Below are 23,214 nucleotides of genomic sequence, written 5' to 3' on the forward strand. Positions count from 1 at the left end.
AGAGAGATCTAAGGGACAACTTTTTCACACAGAGGGTGTATTTGTATGGAATGGGCTGCCAGAGGAAGTGGTGGAGGCTGGTACAATTGCAACATTTAAAAGGCATCTGGATGGGTATATGAATAGGAAGGTTTGGAGGGATATGGGCAAGTGGGACTAGATTGGGTTGGGATATCTGGTCTGCATGGACAAGTTGGACTGAAGAGTCTGCTTCTGTGCTGTACATCTTTATTACTCTATGACTCTACGACTTGAAGATTAGTCACAATCTTATTGAATGGCAAAGTAGGTTTGAGGGCTATTTCTTAGGTTATTCGGGTCTACACCAACTCCACAGCAGCTGCAAGGTGAGAAACCATCAAAACTGTTTTTAAAATGTTGTTAAGTGGTTATTGACACAAATTTCATTTCCTGCTCAGCCAAACAGTAGCATGTAAGGTGCTTCAAATCCTCTGTAACAGGCGGCTAGGGCATTGGTTTAATGTCACTTCTGAGGGACAACATCTCTGACAGTTTTTTACTCCTTTCACAGAGAGAGAATTACTAACATATTGCATTGGGCTAACTCTCACGACTTCAACATAAAGCCTTTTGGATCAGAATGTTACTAGTTGCGCCAAGCTGGCATATACAATGTTCCTACACAATATTGTGTGTGTTCAGGCACCATAGTGTACTGTTTCGATCCTGCCATATTCATCTTTATACATGATTTGGAGATGCCGGTGTTGGACTGGGGTGGACAAAGTTAAAAATCACACAACACCAGGTAATAGTCCAACAGGTTTAACTGGAAGCACACTAGCTTTGTGCTTCCATTTAAACCTGTTGGACTATAACCTGGTGTTCTGTGATTTTCATCTTTATACAGGTATACTGCTTCCTTTCAGCCTATGCCTGAAGGCAATGGCAACTTCTGTACAATGCAGCATGTTTTTTTTTGTAGCATTGTGAAAAGGAAATTCCAACCAATACGCACTAATCTACACATGGGACTTCTGATCCCTAATGGTCTAGTATGGGCTTGTGTCTAAAGGTTTTGTGATTTACTGAGAAGCAGTGATTCCTCCAAGTCAAAGAGGAAAGGATTTCTGATTCATATCAAAATAAGTGGCCACTCGTGGTTGAGATTTCAGTCAAACTCCACACACCTCAGGGTCTCTGTTCATTGTCTGCCATGCTGTATGCAGTGTATGAGATCATGTAGCTATCTACACTGTGATCTACTCTGTGTTTCCCTTGGGAGTAGCCATCTTGGACAATAATGATGCAATTGGAAAATATGCCTTGTTGATGGTGCAGTGGGTGATTCATCAACGTCTTGGTCAGGCTACACCAGGAATGTTATGAGCTGTTCTGTCTATTATATATACTGCTACTGTTACCTTCCAGATATATGTTCTGCAGAGTGTGCATGGCCTTGTGTGGATGAGGATAGCCACCTCTGGTCTAATTAGAAGAGTCTGTTGTTGTAAATAAGATATGGTTTATAGCATCTCTGTAGCAATTTACATATTACAAGCATTTGGTGAACATTATTACTGAGATCTTTTGGACACCCAGGTCTGAGGTGAGACTCCTTGAAGAGCCCTAGTTATATTTCCCATCATCCTAAGGACATCATCGCAGTGGGTGGAGCTTTTGGCACTCAATCAGTATTAAGCCTTTCAGACCCATAAAGAACAGCGGTTACCTGGGAAGAATATATTAGTCTTGGAGGGAACAAGGCATAGATTTACAAGAATAACAGCTTGACTCTGAGGGTCACGCTGCGAGGAGACGTTAAATAGACTAGGGTTATACTCCCTAGAATGTTGAAGCTTAAGGACCAATTTGATTGAAGTTTAAGAAATGGTTAGGTGATGGCGTAATTTTGTCACTGCACAAATAATCCAGAGACCCAAGTAGTGTTCACAGTAGATGGTAGAATTTGATTTCACTAAAAATCTGGAATGAAATGTCTAATAATGACCATGAAACATTGCTGATTGTGAAAATCCATCTGGCTCACTAATGTCCTTTAGAGAAGGATATCTGCCACCCTTACTTGGTCTGCCCTACATGTGACTCCAGACTCATAGTAATGTATTTGAATCTTAACTGCCCTCTGAAATGGCTGAGTAAGACTCTCAGTTCAAGGACAGTCAGGAGGATAACCAATGCTGGCCTAGCATCCCACATCCCATGAATAAAAAAAAGGAACAAGTTGTGAGAAATGTTTCTGCTCAGTTGGGAGTGCAGGACTAGAGGATATAATCTAAAAATTAGAGCCAAACCAGATGTAGGTTTGTTCACTGAGCTGGAAGGTTTGTTTTCAGATAGTTCGTCACTATACTAGGTAACATCATCAGTGAGCCTCCAGTGAAGCACTGGTGATATGGCCTGCTTTTTATTTATGCGTTTATGGTTCCTTGGGTTGGTGATGTTATTTCCTGTGGTGATGTCATTTCCTGTTCTTTTTCTCAGGGGGTGGTAAATGGGATTCAAGTCTATGTGTTTAGATTAGATTAGATTACATTACAGTGTGGAAACAGGCCCTTCGGCCCAACACGTCCACACCGACCCGCCGAAGCGAAACCCACCCATACCCCTACATTTACTCCTTAACTAACACTACGGGTAATTTAGTATGGCCAATTCACCTGACCATGCACATCTTTGGACTGTGGGAGGAAACCGGAGCACCCGGAGGAAACCCACGCAGACACGGGGAGAACGTGCAAACTCCACACAGTCAGTCGCCTGAGGCGGGAATTGAACTCGGGCCTCTGGCGCTGTGAGGCAGCAGTGCTAACCACTGTGCCACCGTGCCGCCCACCGTGTTTGTTGATAGAGTTCTGGTTGGAGTGCCATGCTTCAAGGAATTCTCACGCGAGTCTCTGTTTGGCTTATCCTAGGATGGATGTGTTGTCCCTGTCGAAGTGGTGTCCTTCCTCATCTGTATGTAAGGATACTAGTGAGAGTGGGTTATGTCTTTTTGTAGCTAGTTGATGTTCTTGTATCCTGGTGGCTAGTTTTCTGCCTGTTTGTCCAATGTAGTGTTTGTTACAGTTCTTGCAAGGTATTTTGTAAATGACATTAGTTTTGCTTGTTGTCTGTATAGGGTCTTCCAAGTTCATTAGCTGCTGTTTTAGTGCGTTGGTGGGTTTATGGGCTACCATGATGCCAAGGGGTCTGAGTAGTCTGGCAGTTATTTCCGAGATATCTTTGATGTAAGGGAGGGTGGCTATGGTTTCTGGATGCATTTTATCTGCTTGTTTGGGTTTGTTGCTGAAAAGTCGGCAGACTGTGTTCAGAGCCAAAATTTGTTATGAGATAAATTGGAAAAACACTTCTTCAAACAAAGGCTGGTAGAAGATTGGAACTCATCCATAAATGTCAATAGAAACTTTATCAATTGCTAATTTCAATCTGAAATTGATAGATGTTTGATGTCCAAAGATATCAAAGGATGTGGAGCAAAGGTATGGAAGTAGGGTGCAGATCAGACATGATCTCATTGACTGGTGGAGGGACAGGCTGAAGGGGCTAAGTGGCCTTCAGCTGTTCGTATGGGTGAAAGTGACACTGGTTCAAGGGCAAGGACAATTTCTCCACTCATTTACTTGTTACTTGGAGCAGAATAAAGGTTTGATCTCTGCACAGACTGTGGTATTAAATGGACGTCTGCTTCATCATCTTACCTCATGCACGTGGAGTGATTACCCTCAAACTGTAAGAAACCAATTCTCTGTCTCTAATGGAGAGAGATGCCTATGGTCCTTTATGGACCATGGCTCCTTCTATTACATTCCGTGTTATCTTAGGCTTGCTGCAGACATTTGTAGCACAAATGTGGACCCAACACATTTCCTCAACTTAATGTATTGCTTTCTCAAAAGTGATCTATGCCTGTGATTGGCTTTTTAAATGGGTGATGGAAGCTTCAAACGGCCTTACACAGATTAATCTCTTATTCAATATCAAGTCTGCCATGTGTATGTGGCAAAACATTGCCTAAGTATAAAATTGGCCTATTTGTCAATGTAGAATTCAAGAGTAATTAGTAGGGTATTGATCAGGACTAAATGATAAAATCCCTGCAGGCTCAGTATGAGCCAGTTGGCTGTTTTGTCTTCTAGTCAAAGTTAAAAACCAAGTACAAAGTTAGGCTGCGCTAAGCAAACCAGGGCAATGCACTGAACCTCTCTTCCATTTCTTTGTTTCCTCTAGACTGGACTTTACCAATGCCCTCCTGGCTGGCTTCTAACCTACACCCTCCTCACAGCTGAGCTCCTCCAAAACATTGCGAGCCACCATCCAGGGCAATCAGGCCAGGTGGCTGATAGCCCATCCACCACCTTAAACATTCACTCTCTCCACCACAGGAGGACTACAGTAACCCGTTGCAACCTCGTCGTTTATACCAACTGAGGCATTTTATTTGCTAACAGGGTTTATGCCAACTGAGGTATTTCAGATGCCAACTGAGTTTATACCAACTGAGGCATTTTAGATGCCAAAGGGGATTGACAAAGTAAACGTAGAGTGGATGTCTCCCCTTTGGCATCTAAAATGCCTCAGTTGCTTCTCTCAAAAGGTTGTGGAACTTACTTCCCCAGAGCGTAGTGGTTGCTGGAAAACTGAATAAATTTAAGGAGGTGAGGTACAGTCTGTTTAATTCGTAAGGGGTTAAAGGTTACAGAGAGTGGACAAGGAAGTGGAGTTGAGGCAGGAGTCAATGTGGAACATTTGAGCCATGGGTGCCACCAAGACCAGGCACCACGGGGTTGATTTGGCAGATGGCATTGACCACACAGAGTCAAACAGTGTGGTGCTGGAAAAGCACAGCCAGTCAGGCAGCAGCTGATGAGCAGGAGAGTCAATGTGTCGAGCATAAGCTCTTTCCCCACATTCTTTATGAAGGGCTTATGCCCGAAACATCGATTCTCCTGCTCCTCGGATGCTGCCTGACCTGTTGTGCTTTTCCAGCACCACACTTTTTGACTCTGTTCTCCAGCATCTGCAGTTCTCACTTTCTCCTAAATAAACACACAGTGTCAATTGTTAGGGCATCCTCTAGCCTGCTCCTCTGCCATCTTTAATTCTGGTCTTACCAGCAGGCTGATCCCTCTCCTCCACCATCTGTCTGAAACCATCCGTGTGGAGGCGTGGATTGGTGAGCAGAGGCTCCCTGTTGGCAGCCACTACTCTTGATGGAGGAGACATTTGCTGATCCTTAAATATCCCAACTCTTCCCCGATTAGTATCAACTGCTCTTAATCTCAACTAGAGCCTAACTCAACTGACACAGCATTAGCCCCAGTGGTGCCTGCACTCCATGAATGAATACAAAAATGTACTAGAGGAGTGTAGGCTCAGATGTAGTGTTTAAACCATCACACTAGCACACTATGAAGCCTAGAAGCTACAAAACATGGTACTCGAGGCTTTTGTGTTAAGGTTAGCAACTCTTGTGAGGTTTATGTTTATTCATTTCTTCATATGACCTCCATCGTAAACCATCCTGCCCCAACATTACCACAATTGGTCTGTTTTTATTCACTCACAGGATGTGAGTGTTGCTGGCTGGGCCATCAGTTTTTGCCCATTCCCAGTCGCCCTTGATAAAGTGGTGGGGAGCTTCCTTCTTGAACTGCTGCAAAACCACCTCCTGTAGGTAGACCCATAGTTCCCTGAGGGAGGGAGTCCCAGGACTTTGACCCAGCAACCCTGAAAAAATGGCGATAAATGTCCGAGTCAGGATGATGAGTGGCTTGGAAGGGAACTTGCACATCGTGTTGTTCCTATGTATCTGTTGCCTTGCCTTCTGGATGCAAGTGGTCATGGGCTTGGAAGGGTCTTTGGTGAATTTCTGCAATGCATCTTGCAGCTAATACACACTGTGGCAGAGTGTCAGTGGTAGAGAGAATGGATGCTTGTGGATGTGGTGACAAACAACAGGCTGCTTTGTCCTGGATAGTGTCAAGCTTATTTAGTGAAGCTGCCCCCATCCAGGCAAGTGGGGAGTATTCAATCACACTCCTGACTTGTGTCTTGTAGATGGTGGAGAGGCTTTGGAGAGTCAGGAGATGAGTTACTTGCTGCAGTATTCCTAGCCTCTGACCTGCTTTTGTAGCCATTGTGTTTGTGTGGTGAGCCCATTTGAATTTCTGATCAATGGTAACCTGTAGGCTGTTGATAGTGGGGGTTTCAATGATGGTAACACCAGCGGCAGTGGTTAGATTGTCTCTTATTGGAGATGGCCATTGCCTTGCATTAGTGTGGTGCGAATGTTACTTGCCAATTGTCAGTCCAAGCCTGGTTATTGTCCAGATCTTGTTGCATTTGAACATGAACTGCTTCAGTAAATGAGCATGCTGCTCATTTGTCAGCCCAAGCCTGGATATTGTCCAGATCTTGTTGCATTTGAACATGAACTGCTTCAGTAAATGAGCATGCTGCTCATATTCAATATTGTCCTAGCAAATATACTGGAAAGGCCACCAAATTATTACCTAATTGAATGAGTCTTGACTGTTAATAATACACAACCATTTTCCCTCCATTTCCAATACCTTTAAGACTAAAACATCAAAATGTTCAAAGAAATAATAAAAGTCCATTTTTTTTTAGTGCCCATGATGAGTTTACTCCTGGGTTTTTTTCACAGGAGATTAACTTCCAATTCTAGGACAATTCTCAAGACTTGTCAACAGTGGATCAGTGGTTAGCACTACTGCCACACAGCACCAGAGACCTGGGTTCAAATCCAGCCTCACACGACTCAAGGAGTTTGCACATTCTCCCCTTGCCTGCGTGGGTTTCCTCCAGGTGCTCCAGTTTCCTCCCACAATCCAAAGATATGCAGTTTAGGTGATTTGGTCATGCTAAATTGCCCATAATGTTCAGGGATGTGTGGGCTAGGTACATTAGTCAGGGGCAAATATAGGGAATGGGAATGGATTTGGCTAGGTTATTCTTCGGCGAGTCGGTGTGGACTTGTTGGGCCGAAAGGCCTGTTTCCACATTGTAGGGATTCTAATGCTCACCCCAGCTGCATAGAAAAAATCTAAAGTGTTATAAAAAATGAACACAACCAATTGCTGTAGTTTCGGCTTTAATGCAACATTGCCTCTGAGAACTGTTCTAATCAACGGTGTGACTTAACATACAGCCATTGTAAAAGAAGGTGCCTTGCTCAAACGGCATTGCTCCTAATGAAGCTGTCAAAGTAGTTGTGAAGGAATGAGTTACCTCAGTACACCGTCAATTACAGGGAAGGTAATGGACATTTGGCAGTGAAATAGCAGGCAGTAATTCAATCAGTAGGAGGAAGAAAAAACTGGTGGTGCTGGTAATCTGAAATAAAATCAGACAATCCTACAAACACACAGAATCTAAAGAAGGAACAAGAGATTGTAGCTCACTGGACTCAAAATGTTAACACTGTTTTCTCTGCACAGATGCTGCCAGACCTGCTGAGTTTCTCCAACAGGTTCTACTTTTGTTTGTTTCAGTTGGGGTGCGTACTTGACACTGAGTTGATAGGTTCTCTCCTCCTTTAAGATGTTCCTTCAAACCTACAGCTTTGACCAAACATTTGGCACCTGACTTCATGTCTCCCTCTTTGTTGCAGTGTTAGCTTTTGGCTGATTATATTGCTATCAAATGCCTAGCTAGGATTTACTGCACCAAAGGAACTATATAAATGCACAGAGAATGCTGGAGAAACTCACCGGATCTGCCAGTAGAGAGAAACAGAGTTGATGTTTCTAATTTGATCAAATTTGATTTGATATAGTTTCTTAACTATACAATTGCAAGTTGTTGCCGTGACTCCTCTCTGGATATAAGCCCATGGTCTAGACTAACAGTTCATTGCAGTGCTGACAGGCAGCTACATTGCTTGAGGTGCTTTTGTTTTTGGATGACATGTTAAATTGAGGCCTTTCAAACGGATGTAAGAGATTTGAAAAAGGACAGCTAGTGTCTTGGCCAACAACCTTCTCACAGCCAAAACAGCCAATAAACAGATGGTCTAAAAGTTAGGGAGACGTGGGGTTTGCAAGCAAATATACGGCAGTGGTTCCTAGCACTGATAGCCTTCGATGTAGGGATGTCCCCAGCCCTGAGGTGAGAAGCAGCCTCCAGGGTAGCAGCCACTGGGACGTTGCTTGGTCACACACATCGCCTCCTCTACCTCCTACTCCAATTCCAGGGTAGCAGCCATTGGCATGTTGCATAGTGGCAGACCTCTCCCCCATTCCCCCCCCCCCCACCACCCCTACTCCACAGCTCTGAGTGACTACTTTGGGGACTCAGTGCACATTGGGGTATGAAAGTCGGCCAAGGGCCTTCCCAACCAGAACGTAACCCAGGTAGAGACAGGAAGGTGACTGTGTTTGGGTACACCATCATCCCACTCAATTAAATGCCATTCCGATCTTGGGCTTGCCATCCCATGGAGCTGAAGATGGCCTCATTGTCACCAGGCTGATGTTTTCCAGCAGGCTCAATGTGGGTTGAGCTGAGTGAGTAATCGTTCTACTGCACAGAGTAGAAGGGTCCTTACTGTTGCACCATTCCTGAGAATGCCAGAATGTTTATAATGCAGAAGGAGGCCACTCAGCCCATCGTGTCAGTCCTGGCTCTTTCAAGAGCAATGCAGCTAGTTCCACTTCCCCTGACTTTCCTGGTAGTCTTTTAAGTATTTTCTCCAGATATTTAAATAACAAACTCTTGAAAGTCACAGTTAAAACTGCATCTGCTACACTTTCTGACAGTTTATTCCAGATGTCAACTACCCCTTGCACTCTCCTCCTGGACTTGCTGGTGCCCATTACACTGAGGTTCCACAGATACCATTACAGACTACCTGTGTCAAACCCCCATTCTCCACTTGTGATTGTGAAAGGATGGGCACCAGAGCACTAGACAGCATCAAAACCGAATCATCCTGCACTGACCAACCCCCAAAGCGCCCCTCAACTCCCAAACCTTCAAAGGAGGAACGATAATGTAGCCAATGTCATGGAGACACTGGCTGATTTATCCTCCACCCTGGTTTCAAGCAAGTATGTGTAGTACTCAACAGGGGACTTGATACCTTCCTGTCCTCTGGTCCTGCTGTATTTGTGAAATAGGTTTTGTTAACAGAGTTCCTCTCTGTAAGGATCAAGTTTAGGCAGAAGCATATGAGAAGCAGACTTGCAGGAGTACTAACAGGGATGGAACTCCCACTGGACTGCCTGCTCCATGGGGAAATCAATGTTCAGTAAGTCTCTGATCAAGTCTGGTCTTGCTGGCTTAATCAGTTCTCTGTTGTCCAGATCTGCATTACACAGAAGAATCCTGTTTTCATACCCCTAGGTAACCACACGTTGATGTGAATGATTAGCTTTGCAAATGCTAGAGAAACTTTAAATGTTCCTTGCATTCATTACCACCAGTAAATTCAACTGTAGCCTCCTCTTAGTGTTCGCTAAATTCAGTCTCAAGTCAAAGTTGCCCCTCACACTCATGTAAGATTTCCATGTCAAGTACCATGGCAGTATAAAGAAGGATATACATTTATATAGCACCATGTTTAACCCCAGGATGGGCTGAAGCGCATCCTAATTAATTACGTACTTTGGAAGCTTTCACTCTTGTAATGTAGAAAACACAGCAATTACTTTGCCAGCAGCTTTGTGATAATGACTAAATAATTTGCCTTGGTAAACTTAGGGCCTGTTTCGTATAATTGCCTAGTCCGTCTTAAATAGAATGGATCATTTTGTACTGACTCTAGAAGATGTTAAGGTCCTTCTGGCTAGATGAAGCCTGATTGGCTTAGTTTCTCATTGTCATTGTATAATTATTCCAGAAAGTCTATAGATTGGGTCATCAATTTCGAATTGTAATGAAATCCTAAACTAATATTCTAGCATGCGGGGAGGATTTTTTGCCCGTTCAAAGATTTTTTTTTTGTTTTTTTTTCAAGAACTCTACAAAATATGCAACAAAAATAGAACTTGCTGCAGAAACTCAACAGAAGTCTGGCAGCATCTGTGGGGAGAAAGTGGAGTTAACGTTTTGAGTCCAGAGAGCCTTCTTCATGAACTTTCCAAATGCAAGTCTAACTATGAAGAAGTTAGGATAAAGACGTCAAAACCTTTTTAGCCACAGGTGCAAGTTGCCAATTGAGTATGTTGACAAGAGACAGTACAAATGGGTTGAATGGATAGGTATATACAGTCTTAAGAGAATATAATGAAGGATATAATGGGGTGTAGAAAGAACATTGATGTTCTTGGATGGTCTAATGGCTTGTTTCTGTTTGCAGACATTCTTGTATGTAACGCCATCAATTTTCAACTTCCAAGTCAAAAATATTTAGCTTGTTTATACCTTGCAAGTTTACTGGTTCCATATCTAAATCTATTTGTTTCTATTCCATCAGCTAAATTAATTAAAATGTCAAATGCTGTACTTGGAGTTGTGCGGCAATGAACAGGAAAGAAAACAGACCTGCTCACTAAACATTCCTTAAAAAATTCTCGCCAATTCATAACCTATTATGGCTCATCCCTGCGTGAAGGGTGGTACTATTTACTTGCTAGATTGGTGTAAAATATCCCAGCTAAACGAGTAATTGTTAACAATGGGATTCTGCCTGAAGGCAGATCACAGACTTGATGCAATACGAGAGGCTGAAATGGATACAATGTAATTCAAGGTAGGAAAACACCCACTGACATTTCTAATTGCTGAGCTCACTACAGCTGTCACCTGGTAATAAAGTCTAATGTTTTGCTTTAAAAGCTCATTATGAAGCTGGATGCATGTCCTCTGCCAACAAGGGCTGGAAAATGCCAGCTCTCATGTAACCAATTCTGCCAACCATTTACTCTGACTTTGTGTACATCCAAATGACCTCCATTCTTCGCTCTGCCATGGGACAAAGAATTATTTTTACGCAACCTGCATTGACACATCTCTCTGGTAGGTGAGACTTGAACATGGACCTTTCAGTCCAGAGACAGGAGGAATACCACAGTGCCTCCATACTTTTTTTGCATAATCAACCTGTTTGGATATATTATTATTTCCTTAAAAGATTAAGGGGCTGAGACAGGATTTATTGTCCATCTCTATTTGCTCTTGAGGAGGTGGTGGTGAGCTGCTTCAATCCATGTTGCATTGGGACAAAGACTGTACTGAAAAGGAGGGAGTTATATAATTTTGATCCATTTCCAGGCATGTTCTGACACACTTCCAGGACAGGTGGGACTAGAATGCAAACATTCTGAGCTAGAAACAGGATTAGAGAATCTAATCTCCAGGACACCTGCACCAATCAACTACACCGCCCTGTGGCCCAACATTTCAACTCCCCCTCCCACTCTGCCGAGGACATGGAGGTCCTGGGCCTCCTTCACCGCCGCTCCCACACCACCAGATGCCTGGAGGAAGAACGCCTCATCTTCCGCCTCGGAACACTTCAACCCCAGGGCATCAATGTGGACTTCAACAGTTTCCTCATTTCCCCTTCCCCCACCTCACCCCGGTTCCAAACTTCCAGCTCAGCACTGCCCCCTTCCAGCACCACTAATCCAGAATCTGGTTTCCAGCATCTGCAGTCATTGTTTTTACCTTAGAGAATCTAACCATTAACTCTTGACATTCAATGCTTACGGAACCAGTGAATTCCCTCCATCAACAACATGGGTTAATGGTGTTTACCATTGACCAGAAACCAAACGGGATTATCCATATAAGTACAATGGCTACAAGAGCAGGTCAGAGGCTCAGAATCCTGCCGCAAGTAATTCACATCGTGACTTTCCAAAGCCTATCCACCAACTACAAGACACAAGTCAGGAGTGTGATGGGATACTCCCCACTTGTCTGGATGAGTGTGGCTCTAACAACAGTCAAGAAACTTGACACCATCCAGGACAAAGCAGCCCGCTTGACTGGCAACATATCCAAAAACATCCACTTCCTCCACTACCGACACTCAGTACCTGCGTTGTGTACTATCTACAAGATACACTGCAGAAATTCACCAAGACTCCTGAAATAGTATCTTCCCACCCAAAGCCACTACCATTTAGAAGGACAAGGGCAGCAGGTACATAAGAACACCACCACCTGCAAGTTCCCCTCCAAGCCACTCGCCATCCTGACTTGGAAATATATCACTGTTCCTTCACTGTCGTTGCGTCAGGACCCTGGAATTCTCTTCCTAACAGCATTGTGGGTCAACCTGTAGCACATGGATTGCAGCAGTTCAAGGAGGCAGCTCACCCCCATCTTCTTAAGGGCAAGTGGGGATAGGCAATAAATGCTGGCCCAGCCAGCAATGTCCACATCTCATGAATGAATTTAAATACTAAACAACAAGAGCTCCCCAATTCTCTCCTGGTGTTTGTACATGCATCAATAGTTAACTGAAATGATTCTATTTGATCAACAGAAGCTTAATTCATAGCACGATGTTCTGTCAGTGCAGTTGAGTTGATGCATTCTTTAGAGACAAGATTAAAAGGAGCCTGCATATCAGTGCAGAGTCAGGCTGCTGACATCTCCTTCGGAGAATGGTGCTCAGAATGGGTTGTCTCATTCTAAGCATGAGAAAAACTGGCATTTCTGTGTTTGCTTTCTTAGGATGATCCAATGACTTACTTTTCAACTGTCAATGTTAACGTATAGTAAAATAAATGTGACAGCTAGCAGACAGCAAGAATTGAGAGGAGTACAGAAGGGAATAGCTTTCATTTTTTTTAATCTTTCAAGCATGTGAGGATGAGTTGTGAAAGACTAGCCCTTTTTCACCGAAGGGGAACGGGTCAAAGATCACGAGTGCAGGCCTGTCAGCCTCATGACTGTGGTAGGGAAACAGCTATCATCCAGAAGACAATTAATCTTCAGTATTACAGATTTCACAGAACACTGTCATATAAGGGGTTAATGGTTATTATGCCAATTGTTGGAGTCAAGCAAAAAATGATGTTAGATGTAGCTGGAGCCTGACTAGAGCAACATTTTGATGAAGTCCTATAATTGCTTTCCTTGCAAATAATGTAAATATTCATTTTTAACAGTGTGACTTCAAGATCTCTTCCATTAAAGACATGCCAAACAGAAACGAACAAACATGGGGACACATTACAGGCAATATGCCTCACCTTTGCACTGTGTGTCTCCTTGTTTCTCCATAACTTGAACAGGGCACAGGTGTGGAATACTCCATAAAGCTCTAAACTCTTCTCTGACAATATCCTACTGCTTGAACGATGTGATTCATTTGACTTTGAATTAACTGGGTTTCATTCGGATTCTCATGCACCATGTTAAATATCAGAAATACATCCCAGGCCACAGAGTATTTTGTAACTGCCCAAGACATAATTTACATAAATATTCCTTTTTTTAATTGTAGGACACTGGGTGCATGCATGGTAAAGGACTGATGGTGCTATCTATAGAGCAGACAGTCCCATCCTCCCAGCTGGACAGCATAGAGATAGAAAAAACAAAGGCAGTTAAGCAACAAGAAAAACAAAAGATTAAACATGTTACCCCGGGGACATAGCTTTGTTCCTGAAATCCTTTTGTTCTGAAAATGATATTGATAAATATATTTACACCCAAGAAAATCACTTTGAAGAAAAGTAGCCATGAAATTTCTGTCGGTGCTAATTTTAATAAGGTTGTGGATTCTATAGATAAATGATTGAGAAACACACCTACTTATTCATTTCTGGAATATGTGAGCTACTTCCATTTCTCCAAAAATGGATTAACCCACTTGAAAGGCAAGTGAGTAATAGGATTTTTTTTTTGCTTACTGAGGGATTTTAAAGCCAATAATCAAAATGATGTGTCACTTAACTTACCGCTGCACAGACTAATCAGAGAGTATTTTACTCCAGCCAACGTTTGGGCTTACTGTGCTAAATGATTAGAAAGATTACAAATGGTCAAACTGCGAGTATTTACCAGGGGTGAAGATAGGTTTATTCTTGGCAGTTTCCTTAAATGTTACTTTTACTTGGCCTTCCTAGGCTTGAATTCCAGCTCTGTTCCTTCAAGGATGTAGCTGTCAGTTCATAGAATCCCTACATTGTGGAAGCAGGCTGTTCAGCCCATCACGTCCACACCCAGCCCTCTGAAGAGCATCCTACCCTCACCCCCATGGTTAATCTACCTAGCCTACACATCCCTGGACACAGCAGGCAATTCAGCACATCCAATCAACCCAACCTAGGCATCTTTGGATTGTGAGAGGAAACCCACACAGACACGGGGACAGTGTGCAAACGCCACACAGACAGTCACTCAACAGTGGAAATGAACCCTGGTCCCTGATGCTGTGAGGCAGCAGTACTAACCATTGAGCCACTGTGCCACTCCTGCCACAGGGACCAGGCTTCGAAGCTTTGGAACCAAGCAGTTTTCCCACTGGGCCTGGTCTTCCGGCAGTGCAGTCATTCTGCCTTTCTTTGACAACCATCGTACCTCCTCTGGATTTTCTTCATGTATCTTCTTGTTTTAAAAAAGGATGCTTTGCAATATTATGCTCTCAATTCATTTCTTCATTGACCTCATTTCAAAGGAAAAAGTTCATAAATGCATGACAGGAAACTGAACCATTTCAACAAAGCTTGTGACAAAAGCATTGGGAAATAGAAATATTTTCTGGCAGAGGTCACTGTTATAATGAGCAACCTTATATCAACAGTAAAAGGGAAATAAAGCTGTGACGGTTTCTATTCTTTATTCCATTTATCCACTGCTCACAGCTGGAAAGTACATGGACAAGAACACTGAATGATGAAGTGCCAATCTATGATAACTATTGAGGTGGGAAAAGTAAACTGGAAGAATAATACTTGATAATTCACCTGGGGAGTTTACATACCAATGGCTCATCAACCAACCCGAGCTTCCGGTTACCATCCATTTTAATCACCCCTCCCAGTCCCCTGGCGACATGTCCATCCTTGGCCTCCTCCACTGTCAGAGTGAGGCCAAATGTAAATTGGAGGAATAACACCTGACATTTTGCCTGGGAAACATACAGTCCAATGGCCTCAATATTGACTTCACTAGCTTCAAACTCCCTCCATCCCCAGCCATATCCCATATCTAGTCCCCCCATCCCTCCTCCTTGCCTGACCTGTTCTAACCTGTCCATCCTCCTACTTCTGGATTAGTGGTGCTGGAAGAGCACAGCAGTTCAGGCAGCATCCAAGGAGCAGCGAAATCGACGTTTCGGGCAAAAGCCCTTCATCAGGAATACAGACAGTGAGCCTGAAGCGTGGAGAGATAAGCTAGAGGAGGGTGGGGGTGGGGAGAAAGTAGCATAGAGTACAATGGGTGAGTGGGGGAGGGGATGAAGGTGATAGGTCAGGGAGGAGAGGGTGGAGTGGATAGGTGGAAAAGGAGATAGGCAGGTAGGACAAGTCCGGACAAGTCATGGGGACAGTGCTGAGCTGGAAGTTTAGAACTAGGGGAGGGAAATATATCCCTGGTGGTGGGGTCTGTTTGGAGGCGGAGAGGGGTGGGGAGGGAAATATATCCCTGGTGGTGGGGTCTGTTTGGAGGCGGAGAGGGGTGGGGAGGGAAATATATCCCTGGTGGTGGGGTCTGTTTGGAGGCGGAGAGGGGTGGGGAGGGAAATATATCCCTGGTGGTGGGGTCTGTTTGGAGGCGGAGAGGGGTGGGGAGGGAAATATATCCCTGGTGGTGGGGTCTGTTTGGAGGCGGAGAGGGGTGGGGAGGGAAATATATCCCTGGTGGTGGTGTCTGTTTGGAGGTGGCGGAAATGTCGGCAGATGATTTGCGAAGGTTGGTAGGGTGGAAGGTGGGCACCAGGGGCGTTCTGTCCTTGTTGCGGTTGGTGGGGTTGGGTCTGAGGGCGGAGGTGCGGGATGTGGATGAGATGCGTTGGAGGGCATCTTTAACCATGTGGGAAGGGAAATTGCGGTCTCTAAAGAAGGAGGCCATCTGGTGTGTTCTGTGGTGGAACTGGTCCTCCTGGGAGCAGATCCGGCGGAGGCGGAGGAATTGGGAATACGGGATGGCATTATTGCAAGAGGTAGGGTGGGAAGATGTGTAATCCAGCTAGCTGTGGGAGTCGGTGGGTTTGTAAAAAAATATCAGTGTCAAGTTGGTCATCATTAATGGAGATGGAGAGGTCCAGGAAGGGGAGGGAGGTGTCAGAGATGGTCCAGGTAAATTTAAGGTCAGGGTGGAATGTGTTGGTGAAGTTGATGAATTGCTCAACCTCCTCTCAGGAGCATGAGGTGGCGCCAATGCAGTCATCAATGTAGCGGAGGAAGAGGTGGGGAGTGGTGCCGGTGTAATTACGGAAGATCAACTGCTCTATGTAGCCAACAAAGAGACAGGCATAGCTGGGGCCCATGGATACCCCTTTGGTGTGGAGGAAGTGGGAGGATTCAAAGGAGAAACCTTCCCACTGACCAATCACAGTAACCCCCTACCTGCATCCACCTATCACCATTCCACCTTCCCTTCCCAGCCCCAACCCCCTCCCTCTATTTTGTTCTGGGCTCCCTTCCCCCAGTCCTGACGAAAGGTTTCAGCCCAAAACGTTGACTTTCCTGCTCCTTGGATGCTGTCTGATCTGCTGTGCTTTTCTAGTTACACATCTTCCAGCATCTGCGGTCCTTACTGTCTCCAAGGTGGGAAATCTTACTGACCTTCACTGTGGGACTTCTAACATCAGACTGGAGCCTGCACCGTAGGTAAAAACAAGGACTGCAGATGCTGGAAACCAGATTCTGGATCAGTGGTGCTGGAAGAGCACAGCAATTCAGGCAGCATCCGAGGATAGGCAAAATCGACGTTTCGGGCAAAAGCTCTTCATCAGGAATAAAGGCAGAGCTTCAGGCTCTCTGCCTTTATTCCTGATGAAGGGCTTTTGCCCGAAACGTCGATTTTGCCTGTCCTCGGATGCTGCCTGAATTGCTGTGCTCTTCCACACCACTGATCCTGGAGCCTGCACCAACCCACTGAACTATTTGTGCCTCCAAGCTGAAATATTACTGACAGATTTCTGCCAATTCTGACTGTTTCAGGGGTCCCTTCCTACAAAGGCCATATTTCTGACCATAAAGACACCAGGAAGTACATGGTAAGTGAGTCCAGGAAATATTTCCGCGACAATTCTGCTGTCAGGCATCTGTTGCGAGCAGTCTCGCCTCAGAGTCATAAGCTTCTGGGTTGAACTTCCAATCCAAATTTGAGCACAAGATTCTAAGCTGACCTTCCCCTGCTGCCTTTCAGATAAGATTTTAAACTGAGCAGGATCAGGTGTCCAGTGACCAGGGAGCGGGATAGAAATCACAAGCTTGGCTTGTGATCCCGTCTGATCCAAATGGCCTCACCTCTGAAACAGGCACAGCGACCCCAGCCACCAACAAGAGAGTAGGGGACCTCACTTTGATCCCAGGCACTATTTTGATGAAGACTAAGTGAGTAATTATAGAATCCCTATAGTGAGGAAGTAGGCCATTTGGACAATCCTCCGAAGAGCATTCCATCTCATCCTCATAATCCCACATTTCTCATGACTAACCCACCTAGCCTGCACATCCCTGGACATTATGGACAATGTAGAATCCACCTAATCTGGACTCTGGGAGGAAACCCATGCAGACATAGGGAGAATGTGCAAACTCCACACAGATAGTCACCCAATGGTGGAATGGAACCCTGGTCCTGGTCCTGGTCTGTGAGGCAGCAGTGCTAACCACTGAGCCACCGTGCTCAGTGCTCAGTGTCCTGGCTAATATTTAACTGCCAACTATCATCACTAAAGCAGATTATCTGCCCATTATCACATTGCTTCATTCAAACAGGGAGTATGTTTCAAAAGTACTTCATTGTCTATAAAATGTTTTGAGACGTCCAATGGTTGGTAAAAACGCAACATAAAGGTACATCTTTCTTCCACAACTAGTGGGCACACTGCTAGGGATGCCAGGCTCAGGAAAGACGTTCTAATTTATTTTGAACAATAATATTACACTGAAGATATCGGACAATTTTAAGTTCAATTTGAACCTAGGTTGCCACTTTCTCCCAGAGTAACAACTCTATTCCAGGTGATTTTAGGATAATTGGCAAAGGAAGCAGAAGTGAGAATAGAACAATTTGTTTTCTGGCAGTGAGTTGTTGTGACCTAGTAGGCATTGTCTCAAAGAGGTGGCAAAAGCAGATGCAATAGTGACTTTGCAAAACCAATTCTTTATATGTTTAAAAATGAAGGTAGTTCATGGTTATGGGGATATCAAAGAGCTTGCCCATTGGGTTAAGTGACTTCTTAGTGAGCTGGATGTTTCTAACAAAGATTAGCATGGAATGCTGGGTCCGAGAGGTTCAAAGCACTTGTGAGTGGGGAAAAGGAATACAAATTCTGTTGCTCTGTCGTTTATCATTAAGGGCTAAATAGATGAAATGCTGGTTAATAATTCCACGGAGACTCTTCAGCTACCAGCTACCCCTGCCCATTTTCAGTTTGCAGCCTCTGCTTGGGCCTGTGTGAAGATCGATGACAGGAGGTGAATGTGTGATATTAAAATGCACAGGCAGTGCTGCAGTCACACTCCCTACTGGCAGCACTCATTGTCAAGCACTCGAGATGTGAGGTCCAATAACATGTTCTGCACAAGATTAATTGGGGCTAAATGAACAAGCAGAAAAAAAAATGATTGATTCAATGAGAAAACCCTCCAAACAGCATCGCTTTAGATATCTCAGCACTGACTGTATTACTTTGTTGAATAATGGAAGAAGGTGCTGCACCTTCTGATGTGTTAAGGGTCGCAATCAGGATTCTAAAAGAAATGTTTAGTCGCATTCGTAGGTTTTGAGGACGGAGACGACTTTTATATTGTGGCCACCAGCCTTCAATTAAATAGAAGTTAGTGTCCCTTGGGGAACTGCTCATGTAGGAGATGGCTATAAGAGAAGAATAATTTCCTCACGTCTTTAGAGTAAATAATACATCAAAATGGCAGATCAGAGATGAAATTATCATTTGAAATGTTCCGAAGTACAGACAAAGGCGATTAATAACATTATGCCTGTCAGCATGGGTGTTGTTTTGATTGATAGCTTAGGCAAGCTGAGCAATATTACACGTTTTGGAAATTAATGTACACATTTGGGGTCAATTTATTTCAAGCGCGTGCTGTAAATTATAGAACACAGTAATGTACTAGAATCTTTTAGCCTTCTCCATCATTGCTTAATTGCAACTTTCATGTATTACTTAAAGGTAAAATAACTTGCAAAAATAAATATTTTGGTGTTATTGAATTGTTACAATCTGAGCTGAGCTTATTACCCAACTGGTCAATTCTCAGACTGAAATTAGGCTTGATAGATCATATTTTGTTCTGTTTTTATTTAACATGGTGGTCTTTCACTGAAACACAAACACGCAAAGCTGCAGATTTGGTTTTAACAATGGTACAGAGCTTTTTGTACAATTGAAAAGAAGGTAGAAGAAACAAATAACAAAATTTGGAAGATTTCAAACCACAGTAAAAATATGATCCCATTGATCCTAACACCGTCACGTTATAGGACTCAAATACGAAAGAGAGTTCACGTCTCCATGATATCTATAGTTTAACTTAACTGATTCTTTCATTCCCTGGTCTTTACAATTTGGTAGCTCTTTCCCTGATTATTCAAACAACTGAGCTAAGACTTTCTCAGATTTGAATAACTCATTCAGGCTTCTAACCAAACACCAGAACTTTCTAACTAAAATCTTTACACTGAGGTAACCTATTTGCTAACACTTCTAAACCAACTCTTTTCTTTAGGATAAACTGTTTCATACATTTAACATCAACCAGGTTGACCGACAAGCAAAAGCTTTGCAAGCAATCAATTTTTCCCCTCAACTAAAACAAAATTCCTAATCCCTGCGAGCAGAAAGAAACAGAAAGTGCTCCTCAATGTTCACTCTGCCTGCTTATAAAAACTCCCTCAATGCAAACAAATCCTCCATTAGCATCCCAGGAACTCTCTCTCTTAAACTGGTTTAAAAAAAATCATAGCTCCAAAAATACTGAGAAATTAATCATTAAATCCCCCTCACACATAGGCTAAACCCATGCCACTAGTTCAAAATCCAAATTCTAAAATAAATGAGATTCAAAGATATTTAAACTGCATAACTTATATCATAGACTCTTGTTTATTTTTGACTACACAAAATGTAATCATGATCACTATAGCAGCGATGGATCTGCTTGTGGTGTGCTAGCTATTTTCCAATGATCTGCCATCACCACACTCCTGTGTTACAGTAACAGTTGGATTGTATATTCATGACACATATACAGGTTAGAGAAATTCCATCACCAATGTCTCTTTTGCATCCTGTAGATTTAAATGAATAATAGTTTATCCTTTGAAACCAGCTCTTCAAGCATTCAGGAAAGCCCCCTGCAAATCAACATTCAGAGACCGGTCATTATATCCAGATACTGCAATAGGAGTCGGCCATTCAGCCCATCAAGCCATTCAATAGAATCATGGCTGCTTGAAGACTTCAATGCCTGTGATCCACCCTATCCTCATAACCCTATATGTCACTGGTAATCAGAAATCTATCAATCTCTACCTTAAGCATATTCAAAGACTGAGCTTCCACAGCCCTCCATCAGAGAGCATTTTTCCTGCCCTGTCCTATTTTCTCAACTCTCAAAATGGCCAACATATTCAGGAAGGAAGGACAAAGACAATGCTTTAGAGGATCTCTCATACTCTACTTGAAGGATGGTAGTTTTGACATGAATGACAAATGGGAGGGCTTTGTGACCAATCTTTCAAAATGAAGATCCTGTCTGTCAAGTTGCATCCCATTTTGAGTCACGGCATCTCTCTGATGAGGCAGAGCAGCAGTAGAGATGGAAAGGAAAGGAAGCATATCCTGTACTCAAGATCCCACCCTCTTGTGGGATGCCCTGCCCCATATGCCTGAGGAGGAGTGGATTGAGAAACAGCCTGTTCAGTCACATGAAGACTCACTGCAGAAATTCGCGAGCCCAAGCAGACATGATCTTCAAATCGAGGGACAAGTAACAAGTGGGGTAACTCAGGAAAGTGGATGTGAGGAATGTCGGATCAGCCATGATCGTATTGGATGGTGAAGCAGGCTCGAGGGGCTGAATGGCCTATTCCTGTTCCTACTTCTTATTGGTCTTATTGTCTTAAGTGATATGTAAGTACAATTCTTCTAACCGTCTCTGATATTTTAGCTTATTTCTTGATACATTCATCTTTACTGTTGACCCATTGCCAATGGTTGAGTGGTTCCAGATGGTACTGAACCATGAAAAATGAGATTTAAAAAAAACAAGTGGCATTTTTTGGCTTCTTGGCTGCTTTCCCTGAACCTGCTTGCTTTCTTTGATTTGAGTATTGTGCTATTAAGTGGGATTGGCTGTAACCAGGGTCAGATTTCCAGTATCCCACGGTGTATAAATGCAAACTGACAAACCCAACACTTGGTTACAGCAGTCCTGGTGTCAACGTCATTCTGTTGTGATATCTTTTAAATCCAGTTTATTTCACTATCATGTATAATCCTGGCAATTAAAGCTAAAAATTACTTTAATACATGAGCATGAGATGATTTTGTGTTATTTTAAAGAGTACAGGGACTGGCTTGACAAATGTTCTATGAGCAAGCATTCTTCTCAGAATATTGATACGCGGATCTTCCTGTACAATCTTCCGATAGCCCCTCTGAAATGCTGCTCATTATCCTGGGAAATCTGAAACGTGGCCATCTGTGGAACTTACTGGTGGAAATCGTGATTCCAAAGACCTATAAGAACCCCAATCAAAATATAGAAGACCAAGACAGGATGGGTACAAAGTGACCTGCTCACTTATAGGCAGCCTGAGGAACACGTTACTGATCACATGATGTTCCAAGGTTATGTATTCAGTCTGCTGCAGATTCTGTTCTGTACAATTATATTTCACCGCATGATATGGTACCAGATGGTGTGGAGGATTAGAGTTTATAGCATAACACCAGTCTTGTTTCACATAGAGCTGGGAAACCAGTCCACCAGATAAATTAAAGATGCCACTTTACAGGCCTATGGGAGCCCTGGGCCGTCAAATATTGATGACAGCTCTTTATAAGTTCCTGGTAATCTTTTCTGATCATCGGAATTTTTCTGGTGCTTAGGAATGCACGGTCTCATGATTCCTGAAACCACACAAATCCAGAATCCCGTCTCTCTCCACAGACTTAAGCCCCTTTGCTCCCTCCTGTTGAGATTAAGCACTCCACACATGGGAGCAAGCTGGCTAGGTGGGGGAGGCTGCCACAACTGTAAGACACCATCCTGTTGACCAGATGTGCCAGCTACTCACCCAAACTTTGAAAAAAACATATATCTCTGCTGTTCACTGAACCATAGGTTTATATTCCAAAAGATAATGGCCAAAGCAAGTCTTGGTATCCAGTGTAGTACAGTGCATGAGTTAAGAAGGGACATGTGCACGTGACAGCAATTTGCATTTTCAGAGCATTTCTTAACATAGCGAAAGGAACAAAGACACACCAGAGCAGCACACACAGCCACAGATCAGGGTGAGTGTCCAACAATTTGATCTAAGAGATTGGTTTTAAAGAGGGAAGAGAAAGGGGAGGGGGGGGGAAGAGGGCAAAGTTTTGGGAGGGAATTCTGGAGCTTAGGGCCAGGGCAGCTAAAGGCACAGCTCCCAATGGTGAGGTTAAAAAAAAATCTGGAATTGGAGGAGCCCAGATATGGCGAGGGTGTTAGGGCTGGAGGATGATACAAAGCTGAGCATTCATGACAAGTTGTGGGCCATCAGAAAAAGACACTTTCCACCATAAGCTCTGACTTCATGAGCTCAGATAATTAGTCACACAACCATTGAGCCACCAAAGTTAACAAAAAGGCTTAGTCAAAGCCTTAATCTATATCAAGTTGTGCATAGCTATCATAACAAAGTAAACAAATTAATAGTGCATATTCAAGTAAATAAATATCCATTATAAATAAATGTCCACTACAGAGTTGTGGGTACAGAATGATAAGGATTGTGCGCTGAATATTAAGGGATATGTGACATTCAAGCAGAATAGGAAGTTGGGTAAAGGGGGAAGAGTAGCAGTGTTAATCAGGAACGGCATTAATGCAATAGTTAGAGATG

The 23,214-nt window shown here is 43.5% G+C and overlaps 1 protein-coding gene across 1 annotated transcript in view; it reads right to left on the minus strand.

The window, feature by feature from the left end:
• Positions 1-23,214, minus strand: part of LOC122563961 (transmembrane protein 211) — a 276,557-nt gene that overhangs the window by 142,122 nt on the left and 111,221 nt on the right. The window lies entirely within an intron of this gene.

This window comes from Chiloscyllium plagiosum, chromosome 28 (assembly GCF_004010195.1).
Source record: "Chiloscyllium plagiosum isolate BGI_BamShark_2017 chromosome 28, ASM401019v2, whole genome shotgun sequence".
NCBI classification, from domain to species: domain Eukaryota; kingdom Metazoa; phylum Chordata; class Chondrichthyes; order Orectolobiformes; family Hemiscylliidae; genus Chiloscyllium; species Chiloscyllium plagiosum.